This window comes from Polypterus senegalus, chromosome 2 (genome assembly GCF_016835505.1).
Source record: "Polypterus senegalus isolate Bchr_013 chromosome 2, ASM1683550v1, whole genome shotgun sequence".
Lineage (NCBI taxonomy): Eukaryota > Metazoa > Chordata > Cladistia > Polypteriformes > Polypteridae > Polypterus > Polypterus senegalus.
In genome coordinates this window covers 154,426,350-154,438,698 of record NC_053155.1, presented here as the reverse complement: position 1 = coordinate 154,438,698, position 12,349 = coordinate 154,426,350, and the positions used below count along the sequence as shown (strand labels likewise).

Below are 12,349 nucleotides of genomic sequence, written 5' to 3'. Positions count from 1 at the left end.
CAACGTCTGGAGAAGGGAGGAGGCAGTAAGAAGTAAAGAGATAGAGAGGGGAAAAATAGAAGAAGAAAGAGAAGGCATTGGAGTGGCCTGGACTGAGGGGTATTGGGGGTTAGTGAGCTGAATTGTAAAGAAGGATGAAAAATAAACGTGTGTTTGTGGGTGACATTAACGTGTCTGCCTGTCTGTGTCCGGGGCAAGGTTCACACTACGTTCACTGTGACATTCTTTTAAGTTAATAAAGCTATTGTAATAATAACCACCTGTGTGTCTTTTTCTATACAAAAAAGCTATTTTTGCCCAACCCTAAATATATAAAATGTTATAATGCACAACCATATTCAGGTATGTTTGGCATTTCCAATTGGTAGGGAGAATTCGGGTGTTATACAGTCTTGTCTGTGATTCTCCTACAGTTATGTCTGTGTCGTTAGGCACTTTTACTGTTTCAGGTATACTCAGGACTGAAAATGATATCACTTGTGATTCTTCTTTAACAACTTGTATTTTATTTCATCTCCTTTTAACTGAGTGTGATGGCACACCATTTAGTCCATCTATTATCTTGACCTGTCTTCCTGTAGCAGGGTCATGGAACAGTTGATGCCTGTCCCAGCGATAATGACGTACAACATGGACAGGATGCTAGTGACATGATATAGTTCAAATGCATATTTTACTGTTTGTCTTTTTGCGGATTTAACAGTCATTTCTTTCAACCTCACATTGATGGCAGCAGTTTTGTCATAAGTTATAGTGACACACATCTCATACAGCTGTCAGTATGACAGCATTCGCTTTTGCCACTAGTCCAGTGATGTCTTTGAATGCCAAAGTATAATCTGATTTACAGAAAGGCTTTTCCTTTGCAATAAATTATTTTTGTTTTTAGCACATATAAAGTGTTCTCCACACACATAACACACATTTATATGTTTTACAGGATTCTTTTTAGGAGACCTTTTACTCATAGGTTTATCCATCATGACCTCAGCCTTGCTGTCTGTTAGACTAGGTTAACAAGTGCACCATTATTCTTTGCAGTTTAAACCCATGTCCCCACGTTGAGCTCCACTTTCTTGAGTCACTGAATTGGTTTGAAAATTGCAGATTAAGTGAACTAATTGTTCTTATTCACTTTTAAGCCAGATTCACTCATGGTTGTCTGAAGATGTATATTTTATACATCTGGCTTTTGTCGAGACTACAGTACATACAAACTGACAGAGTAGGTTCTCAAAGAAGAATGGGGAAAAATTTCTTGGCCATATATGCACAGCTGGTAGAGAAACCTGTCCACACAAACACATATCTGTAAACAGTGCATCTACAAAACAACGACTTAAGGTGGTTAAAACATTTATGGTGATCTATTATTTTCTGATATATGTTTGTAAATAATTTAAATCTTTTTGATACTAAAGTGTTTTTCTTGATCAGTGTCAAAAAAGACAAATCCAAAGTGATTCATTATTCTATAACAATAAAATGTGAATACTTCCAAGTGGGTGAATAGTTTTAATTGGCACAGTAGATGTATAATTGCATTATTTACCAAGATTAATTTTTTCACAGGCACAATGTCACAGGTAATGTCTTATCTTCAACTTAGAATTTTTGTAAAAAATAAAATAAAAATGAATTAGTAATAAGAAAAGGTGGGCTGCATTTTGGAAAAACTCTGGTGATGGTCATGATCACACCAGGAGACTTCATAAGGGAAAAGAAAATGGTCATAATCATGTTTTTTTATTTTTGGGTATTCACACCACAACTTCAAAATGATTGTAATATTCTAAAGAAAGTGTATATGTGAAGGCACTAAGATAAAAGTACTGTAACACAATTTTGAGAGGTAATTTGTCAGAGATTGGTTACTTACCGTAACTTGAAACTGCTGGGTTACAATCACCTTTTGGATTACTAAGAACTTTATTGTCTGTTGTAAAGTAGTCGTAAAGAACATTGGGAAGATCAATAACATCTTTTATGAAAGCTAAAGATCAATGAAATATTCTTTTATGAACTGAAAAAATGTGGTTGAACGTGACAAAAATTATACTCTTATGTATTTTCAATTGGATATACATGTTACATACACAAGCATATATGCATATGTTTAGCATTATATGTAAGATGTATTTGGTATTCCTAGCACAGTTACACATTCTTCTATTTATGATATAATAAACTTTCATATTTCCTTCTTGATCACCCACCATATGTTGTAGCCAAGATACAAAAACCACACAGATATATTTATAGAATGCAGCCATCATTTTCTGATAGATAATAATAGAGAAGCACACACAGGCACCGGTTTGTCTGCATTAGTTAATGAATTCTGGAACACACCGCAGTGAACTTTGGGAAACTTGCAAAAAATCTGCCCTGATTCTCTGCATACCCCCAAAGAAAAGCTCAGTTTATAACTCAAGCACTGAACCTCTGGCAACTTCTGTTTTATGTGCTCTAATGACTTGTGTGTAATGTAAAAGTTGCTGTTATCGTTAGAGTTTTGACCTTCTAGTTAAAAATTATGTGGTTGTCAGTGACATGCGACTTTAAAAATAAAACTATTTCTGCATACAGCTTGATTTTATGACAAGAGCATAGCTCTCTATTGCTATTTTTTTAGTTAATCTTTCTTTATGCATTGATGATTGATTTCGTTTTATAAAATCATTGTCTGTTAAGGTTTATTTTACATAGTAGTTTTCATATTATATTAGTTATTTTATGCCTCAAATAAAAAAAAAAATGTTTCAAGATCAATTTACAAAAGTAATACCATACTCTATTAAATGTCTAACCCACACTCTATTGATTAACTGAACCTTACTATTTCAAAACTGTTTTCCAGGAGTCAACATCTTTCCTCATAGCAGACATCTGCTCGAAGCTAGTCTCTTGTGTCCAGACAATGACAGTTGTCTGAGAAAGAGATTGTACTGAATAGCAGTAAAATCCACCACTGCAAAGACTACACCCACAGGGATTTTTTCCTAAAAATCTGCCCCCAGTTTTTAACAATCCATGCACTTTAAGACTTGAACCCTGAGAGAAAATAAAAAGCTAAAATTGCTGTTATTAGTTTAGGTGTTCAGTAGCACATGGTAACTGAAGTTAATTTACTGATTACAATTTGTACTTTGTAATGACAGATACCGATACACACCCATGCATTTAAGAAGTGATTCTTTCTGCTCTATTATGTTTTTGTTATTTTGAATATTTCATCAATATATGCCTTAACAGCAGTAAATAAAGTATTCTAAACACTGGGGTCCATGGATATACTGTGTGTTAAAATGCTGTAGCTATGTTCTGGCATATGTTGGCATTTCCATTTAGACTGTAATGACTTATTTTAGTTATTCATTTAAATATTCAGTGAGACATTGGGTGCTGTGCAGCAGCCTCATGTATACTTTTGCTGGAGTGGTGTCCATGCCACAAGGTAAATTTTATGAATTAGGGTGTTCTGACAAACAAAATCCTGTGGTTCTTTGTTATGATCTCGCTTAACAGCTGTCATTTTAACCCTCATTTGACCGGGTGTGATACACTAGTTATTTTTAATACATGTTTTATAATTCACATTTTCACAAACATAGCTGCCACATGTTTCATCCTTACTTCAACTCTGACACTAATCGTTGTAACTGAACAACAGAAAGTGCACTTTTACCACTAGTTCATTGATGTCTTCAAATGCCAATGTTATGTAAATACACTGAGAAGATACAGTATATCTACTAGGGATGAGTCACCTAAAGTATGAGCTGGCATTACATCATTGCAGGGGCACCAATGAAAACAGCAAGCCTGCAAAGTTGCAAACTGAATTCCATCTAATGTGGCAAAGGCGAGAAGTATTTTTTAAAGAATGGTATACCTTCTCAAAGCATCGTATAAAGAGCAAGAGGATCCATTCTGGCATTTGGTGCAAGTGCTAATTTTAGAGAAAGCATTTTCCCATGTAACAGGTTATGTTTATTTTTAACACATGCAATGTGCTCTCCACACACGTGACACACATTTATATGTTTAATAGGGGTCTTAAACTGCCTACAGTTGAAAATCTATTATTGTAAGCTGAAGCTTGCTATCTGTCTTAAACAATATTCACAAGAGCATGATTGCTCTTTACAGTTCAAAATCATCGCCCCTGCTTGAGTGCTGGTTCAAGAGGCTTTGGATTGTTTTAGAAATGTGACACTCAGTGAGCACACTAATTGTTCCCACCCAGTTTTAAGCAAAATTCACTCATGGGTGTTTCCAGACGTATATACTGTATTATATGTTTGACCCTGCTCGGCAGAAACTAAACCTAAATGGAGCCCCAGAACTAATCACATAATACATTACCACAGTTTAGAATCTCAAATAACACTATGTAACAAATTTTTATTTTGTTCCTGGGTTCAAAGTGTGTTTTCCTAACCTGTTATGCCTAAAAAAAATAGAAAATAGCTGTTGTTCCACAAAACCTTTGCTTTTTTGCTTTTTGAAATTTGTCCGAGAAAATTCTCGATTCACATTCAATACTGAGTAGTCTTCTAGAATATTCTTGAACTGTTAGAATTGTCCAGAAGTTTCTAGAATTTTCCAGAATTATCTAGAACTTTTTAGAACATTCTCAGACTGTCCAATAGTAGTCATATAAGTATAAAAGCACAGGTGACTCGAACCAACATTTCAGTTTATTTTTTTTTATTTGATTTTGATGGCATCAAGAGGTTGCTTGCACCCAGCAGATGCATTTTGCTACATCTGTGGACAATTTATAAAGACAAGAGTGAGAAAGTATTCTGTGAAAGCATGTCGTAAGATGTGCAAGGCCTACAAGGCATACTTCGGCATGCCTGTCGGGAATCAAGACAAGCCCTGGGTACCTCATTTCACATGCGAATATTGCAAGAAAACTCTTGAAGGTACAGGGGAGAAAAGAGAGCCATGAAGTTTGCAATCCCGCGAATTTGGCGGCAACCGACTGACCACTCAAGCAACTGCTGCTTCTGCATGGTTGATCCTACCAAACGTCGCACTGGCAAGAATGCACCTCAAATTGTTTATCCAGGCATTCCTTCTTCCATTGTCCCAGTACCACACTGCCCCAAGCTGCCCGTTCCCACTCCTCCGAAAAGGGATCAGCCATCTTCAGGAGACAGCAGCAAGTCAGACAGCGAGGAAGATATTGCAGATCCAGATTGCGGTTTCACAGATGCGGCTGAGGAGAGAAGACCATACTTCCCTAACCAGAAAGACGTCAACGATCTGATCAGAGACCTTGGTCTTACCAAGTCCAATGATGAGCTTCTGACATCCAGGCTCAAGCAGTGGAACTTGTTGGATGAAAGCTTGCAAGTCACAAATCAGAGAAAGCGTCACCAAACATTTTCCAACTTCTTCAGTCGGCAAGATGGGCTGAGGTTCTGCAACAATGTGGCCGGTCTATTCGATGCTATAGGTATCACCTGTAACCCGAGTGAATGGCGCCTATTCATAGACAGTTCATCCCGGAGCCTCAAAACCGTGCTGCTTCAGAACGGAAACAACTACCCGATTCTCCCTATGGCTCACACTGTGCATCTCAAAGAGGACTACACCAGTGTCAAGATGTTGCTGAGTGACTTGAAGTATGACGACTATGGATGGGAGGTCATCGGAGACTTAAAAATGGTGTCATTCCTGATGGGCCTTCAAGGCGGTTTCTCGAAATTTCCTTGTTTCCTTTGCCTCTAGGACAGCCGTGACACTAAGGCGCACTATCACAGAAAGGACTGGCCACAGCAGACCAAGTTCTCTGTGGGGAAGAGCAACGTCAAGTGGGAGCCACTGATAGAACCTCAGAAGGTGCTGATGCCACCACTGCACATCAAGTTAGGCCTCATCAAGCAACTTGTCATGGCTCTTGACAAGGAGTCAGCAGCTTTCAAGAACCTCTAAAATATCTTTCCAAAGCTGTCTGAGGCAAAGGTCAAGGCTGGTATCTTCTTTGGACCGCAGATCAAGAAGATTATAGAATGTGACGAATTCGCCAAGCTGCTGAACAGGACGGAGAAAACGGCTTGGAACAGTTTCGTTGCAGTGGTTCACGGCTTCCTGGATAATCACAAGGCTGAAAACGTATGTGCAGTTGGTTCGGACTCTCATAAAGAATTATGCCAAAATGGGATGTAGAATGTCTCTCAAAGTCCATATCCTTGACGCTCATCTTGACAAATTCAAGGAGAACATGGGAGCTTACTCACAGGAGCAAGGCGAGCGCTTTCATCAGGATATACTGGACTCGAACGTCGTTACCAAGGACAGTACAGTATAACGAAAACATGATGGGGGACTACATTTGGGGGCTTCTTCGAGAAAGCGATTTGCAGTACAGTTGCAAATCTAGAAAACCTACTCATTTCTGAACCTTTTTGAGTGGTTTTGACTGTCATTGTCTGTTTACCATGCAAGTGTTGTTCTTTATCAGACCGCATGAACAAAAAGATAAAAATTCCCTTGTTTTGTCACTATAAATAAGAAATTTTCTGGGCTGTGGTCATAAAATCAAAGTTTGTGCTGAATGTAGTCGTTTTTCCATAGGCTTTAGACATAAGCAGTTGAAATATAACTCTTGGAAACCAGGAACAAAAATTTTGTTACATAGTGTAATGTGAAATATTATTTGTAAAGAACACTTTTACTACTATTAAAAACTTTCATGAAATCTGGTAATGGTAGATGTACCATTTGTTGTAGAACACAGGTAAGAAAATGTTAATGAAGAAAACTTTTACTTTAGCATTTAGTTTTTAAATCGAACATTTTACATAAATGAAAGTTAAAAAAGTTTGTGCACCACACACCTGTAGGACAGTCAGATATATATGTTGCACTAAGACCCCTTGAATACTATACAGTGTGTCTAAGACGGAGAGTATGAAAATGCTTGCTTTGGAATCTTATGTAAGAAGTGGAAGGTGAAATAAAATATAACCCTTAAAAGGTCAGTGTACTTGATTGTCTCCTCAGAACAATTGACAATAATACTATACCAACACAAAGACAAAAAAGTATAAATCATGCAACATATTTGTTTTTTTTTTACTTTTCAAATGGTATACATTATTTTTCTTAAACATTTTGCGGTTATAGTGTGTTTCTATACATTTATGGACTATTGTATAGTCCTCATTTACCATTTTTAAGTAAATTAAAATATATTAACCTTTATCATGTCAGATTACAGTTTTGTTTGCGTCTCAGCAATGTTGGAAAAAAATACAGTAATAATTAGTTACATTTGCAAAGTGTATATTCTGTGTTACTTTAATTTTAAAATTGTAAATCGTGCCATTTTTTACTGCAACAAAATATTTTAATGCTTTACAGGTAGATATTTGTCATCTTATCTGTCTGCTTCTGTGCTAACTCCCCTCTGCAACTTGATGAGTCACACATTCCTACTCGGTTAAATCAGATTTGCGATGACATGATTGATGTTTTTAAGATGGAGAGCAGCTGATATAGCAGCAGAGAAGTCAGAATTTACCTGAGAATTGTATCATAACCAAGAAGCTGTGTTTAATCTTTAAGCCATACAGCGATGATCTATCATCTTTTAATAGTTGTGTGCTGAACAGTGGAATTTCACTTACCTCAGTGAAACAATCACTGGATAGTCACTGTTGGTTAGCAGTCATTTGAGCATGTCTGTGCTAAAATACATTGCACTTTAAGAATGCTTGTAAATGTGGACACATCTTTGAAATACTTTTCTAGTTTTTTTTTTGTTTTGTTTTTTACTCTATCACTGTAGATATGGTTATATCTTTGTATTCAAAAATCTAGTTTACTGTTTTTATTTCTTTCCTTAGGTAAGTGAGTTGCCATGAGCATTTTTCTTTATCAGAGGTAGAGTTTTTCCAATATCCTAATTTATACATTTTTAATTAGAAGTATTTTTTATTTTCTTTAATATGAAGTTGAATTTAACACTAACTAAGGTAACAAGAACAATATTAACATTTTTAACATATTTAAAGTATGTCAGATAATTATTTCACTTTGTTTATTAGAATATTAATCCAAAAATTTTCATATGCTTAGAATCACAAATTATAAACCTCTTCTAGAGCTGTATGTACATTTTCCAAGGTGTTTTGTGTGTTGTGTTTGTATAATTTTCAATACAACATTTCCTCTATTACTGAACTGAGATGATTTTGTGATTTTTTTCTATTTAATAGGCAATATAATACCTACTTGTTGAGAAATGTGTTTTCTGCCATCTTGATAATGAGCAGATGCATGCTTGCTTGCTTTAACCATGACATGCACTTGATTTCTATACAGAAGTAAAATAATTTAGTTAATATTTAAAGGATACTTTTCAGTATTTTTCAAGTTAAAGGTATTTCTTCGAAGGTGTATATGTATTTGCCACTTGAAATTTTGTTCCAAAGTCTAGCATTTTCTAGAGTTTTTTTTATAAAATATCTCGCCTACGATAGCACTTTATAATGGACTCATTAGAACACAAAGCACCTCCGGAAAATAAAAGCCTAAAAACTTCTGAATACATCCCCTTTGAGTTTTAATAGAAGAAAAAACATATCTTCCAAATTTCCAATGCATGTTTAAGATAACAAAAGGGAGGGATCTGGAAATAATCATTTTATTGCAAATTCCTGGTAGTATTTTCTTCAAGATAAGCATACATTTTCAGTTTGCTTGTGTGAGTTCTCACATTAATATGGAATAAAATAAAATTACTGTGATTTTATCTTTCAAGAGGAAACCACTCCCCGGGGGTGGTGGGTGAAAGGTTATTGGGGGAGACTACCAATGCCCATGCAGTATGCACAGATAGTATTCTTTTAAAATGGCTGAATCTCATTATATTGCTGTGTTTTGTTTTTTTTTTGTTTTTTTGTTCAAAAAATATGTTTTAAGATATTTTAACAATGTGTGTGTACTTGCAAGATGTGAATCAACACTTGACAACTGCCTTGGCTTGAAAACTGAACATGATAATTAAGTTGTAAGGCTTTTTGTTCTCTGACTCCCTGTTAATTCCAATGTAAAACGCTAGTGTGAACAATATATTTCTTTTAAAGTTTTAGAAAATGTTCGACTTTGGAATGCAGTTTTACATTGCAAATGATTGTATACCATATTTATGAAGAAATCACTTCAAATTTAAAAATGTCAAATTTATCCTTTAACTATGTACACTTTGTTAAGATGTTAGTGAATGTTAACGTATTTTGCCATTTAAATTGGTTCATGTACATATTCAGTACTCTGTTTTACACCCATATTTTATGTACAGTAATAATCTTCTTGAAATCTTTAAAAAGAATTATTTATTAACACTAGAATTCCCAAAGCCTATGAAAAACTCATAATTCCGGCCCACCTTAAATTCCTTTGCATCTCTTCATCAGCGTCTTTTGTGTTGTAAATGTGTCAAGCATCCGTGCATTCACCGCTGCAGCTCAATTCACAAAAAAAGCTCTCAGTGTTTATCGTGGAGTGAAGTGCCTGGAGTTTTAGAGGGCAAATAATATATTGTCATTTGGAATACATACATTTCATGTGTGTTCCATGTCTACAACAATCTTTGTAAACACGTCATTAAAACAAACGTTTTTCATGTTTGAGTAAAAATTGACAAAATGTAGACATGAAGTATATAATGCGTGAAGCCTGAAGTCCAAGTATCAAATAAACACTTTCACAAAAATACATGTAGTATAACAAAACTAATGCGCTTTTATACAAGATTATAACCAAAGCAAAAGAAAGCAGGTTAGGGTAGGCTATTAGTTATAACAGCTTGCACGGTACAGTGGTAAGAACTACTGACTCCTAATTTACTGTTTTGAGTGGTGAGCTGCTCTTATTGTTAATATTATACAATAAAATCATACATTTGATTTGCATCTGTAACAGCCAATGTAAATTTATAGTACTTGTAAAAGCGTTTTTTTTCGGTCACGTTCTCGCTTCCACAACAGAAACCCAAACCTCCGCTTCTCTGATCTGATGCTGTTTTCAGATAAAAACGGTTGTTATACCGGCATTTTATTTGAAAACAGTTTCAGATCTTATAAGTGAACGAGACTGGGAAAACTGTGGACATAGGTGTGAATGGAGTGACTGAGAATGATTGTGGATGTGAATTTTTTTTTTTTTCCAGTTTTATTCTTGAGTGTTCCTGCTCATGCTGAACACTCCGCACTGACAAAAAAGATAGACATTAGTATATATGACATTTAGAATAATTAATTTTATGACCTGTATAGTACATTTCTGAAAACATTGTTGCATTAATGCAACATTATATTCATTTGAATCCCATCCTGTGGTTGTAGTCAGTGACCATGTTTGTTTAACACTAGAATTACCAGAGCATACGAAAAATCTTGTATATCCGTCCCACCTTAAATCGCTTCTTAAATCCGTCCTCACTTCTCCGCCAGCGTCTTTTGTCCTGTTAATGTGCAGATTAAGAGCAGCAAGCAGCCGACTATTCCATCCCCCACCGTCGCAGAATATGCACGAACTTCTCCCAGCTCATGCCTTGATTGATTATGTGGGAGTGAAGTGGAGTTTTACAGTGGAAATAATAGATCGCTTTTGGAACACGCATTTCATGTGTGTTCCATTTTTACAGGAATCTGTATAAACACATAAACAGAAACTTTTTCATATTTTAGTAATAAATGTTACAAAATGTAGGCATAAACTATACAATATATGAAGCCTGATTTCCAAAGATCAAATAAACACTTTCACAAAAGGTTCAAGAATGATACATCATCGTCCGTGAGTAGTGGTAAGATATGCTGTCACAGCCTTCCTGCCGTGCCTCAGAGACCTGAGTTTGATTCCCAGCTGAGAAGAGTTGTTTTTTGGTTTTTTTTTTTTAAAACCTCAAACGGACATAAAATGTATAAATTGGTATGCACTGGATACTCCTTTAAAAATGTCTTTTAACAACTGAGACTGCAATTAACATGAACAAGTGTCCTTATAACTGTTATTTTTAAGATCCATAACACACAGACAGACAGAGCACTGCGTAACAGAGAGACAGACAAACAGGCAGAGAAGTCACTAAATAAACAGGGAAGGCACATGTACTGAAAGAAAAAAAAAGATCAACATGTGCGTTGTTCCTGCTGCACTGAATAAGCTCACACACTGTAACCAATCTCCCCAAGATCTGACTCTAAGTTTGAATCAGATCAGAAGAGGCACTCAAACAGACAGGCAGGTGGGAGGCGGGGTTAGAGTGTACAAGAACCGTTATGACGTGTGTACCTGTTACAGTGCGCACACTTTTCTATATGCTGTGGTTTCTATTACATTGAAAGGGCAACTTGACACTAACACAGTTTATTTTCCTGGGGAAGCAGCTGTCTTGGAACAGAAGTTTGTCGATGTTGCATCCTCCTTTTTTGAGTTTTATTTTCTCAATGACGATCACGCTCTAACTCCCCGCCCGCCTATTCTTCATTTAGTAGCGCTTTCTCTGTCTGTCTATTATACTATGAACTCCATCTGTCTATATAGTAATAACAGTAATTTTATTATTATATAGCAGCTTCCCTGTCTGCCTATCATATAATGCCTTTCCTTCCTATCTATCTATATAACTATTTCCCTTAGCTGTTTTTGATATATCTGTTACTACCAAAATACCCGCGCTTCGCAGCAGCGAAGTACTGCCTTAAAATTTTTATTAAGAAGTAAAGTAAATCATTTTAAACTGAGGGAAAATATACCAATAATTATTTGTTAAGGATCTCTTTGTATGGCATGTTGTCAGTTCGACCCTCCAGTTGCAATCTGTCCAAGCTGTGCACTGAGCTTACTCTTGAGCATGCAACATATATTTGGCCATGTGAAAAGCAATCTTGACTCAAATCTCACAGCTTGGATTGCTGCTGTCGTAATCGGTTTGAGTTTCATTGTTTGTTTCAATTACGTTAGTATTTGCAGGACTTGTTGTGTTGAAGTGACATTTGGCATCTGTCAAGCGTTGTAAGCATACAACCGGTTTCATCGATAACTTCACATCCAGCTTTTGAAAGTTTAAACATTCATAAACATTAAAGTGTCCACTACTGAAATCATCACCTGTGAATCTAAGATGTTTAAGAGACATTGGCGGTTGTCCAAAGGTGTAAAATATTTGGCCATTTCTATACACTTGAAAGCGACAACCGAACAATTCAGCAGCAGCCATCAACTCACATGCAGAACCATAGGTGAAGGGCTTAAGCATTTCACTCTTCTAGTGCTCCTGTGTAGTATAATTATCTCCTGTACCATCATCAGTTCACACCTT

At 36.0% G+C, this 12,349-nt stretch overlaps 2 protein-coding genes across 5 annotated transcripts in view; one reads left to right on the top strand and one right to left on the bottom strand.

Moving 5' to 3' along the window:
* cmss1 (cms1 ribosomal small subunit homolog) overlaps positions 1 to 12,349 on the top strand; it is a 373,767-nt gene that overhangs the window by 198,835 nt on the left and 162,583 nt on the right. The gene's annotated exons all lie outside the window — the stretch shown is intronic.
* filip1l (filamin A interacting protein 1-like) overlaps positions 1 to 12,349 on the bottom strand; it is a 292,306-nt gene that overhangs the window by 177,654 nt on the left and 102,303 nt on the right. The window contains exon 2 of one of the 3 annotated variants that reach the window (XM_039744869.1): positions 9,410 to 9,534. The exons of the other annotated variants lie outside the window; for them this stretch is intronic. The gene's annotated coding sequence lies outside the window, so the exon portion shown is untranslated. The remainder of the gene's footprint in view (positions 1 to 9,409; positions 9,535 to 12,349) is intronic. 3 annotated transcript variants of the gene reach the window in all.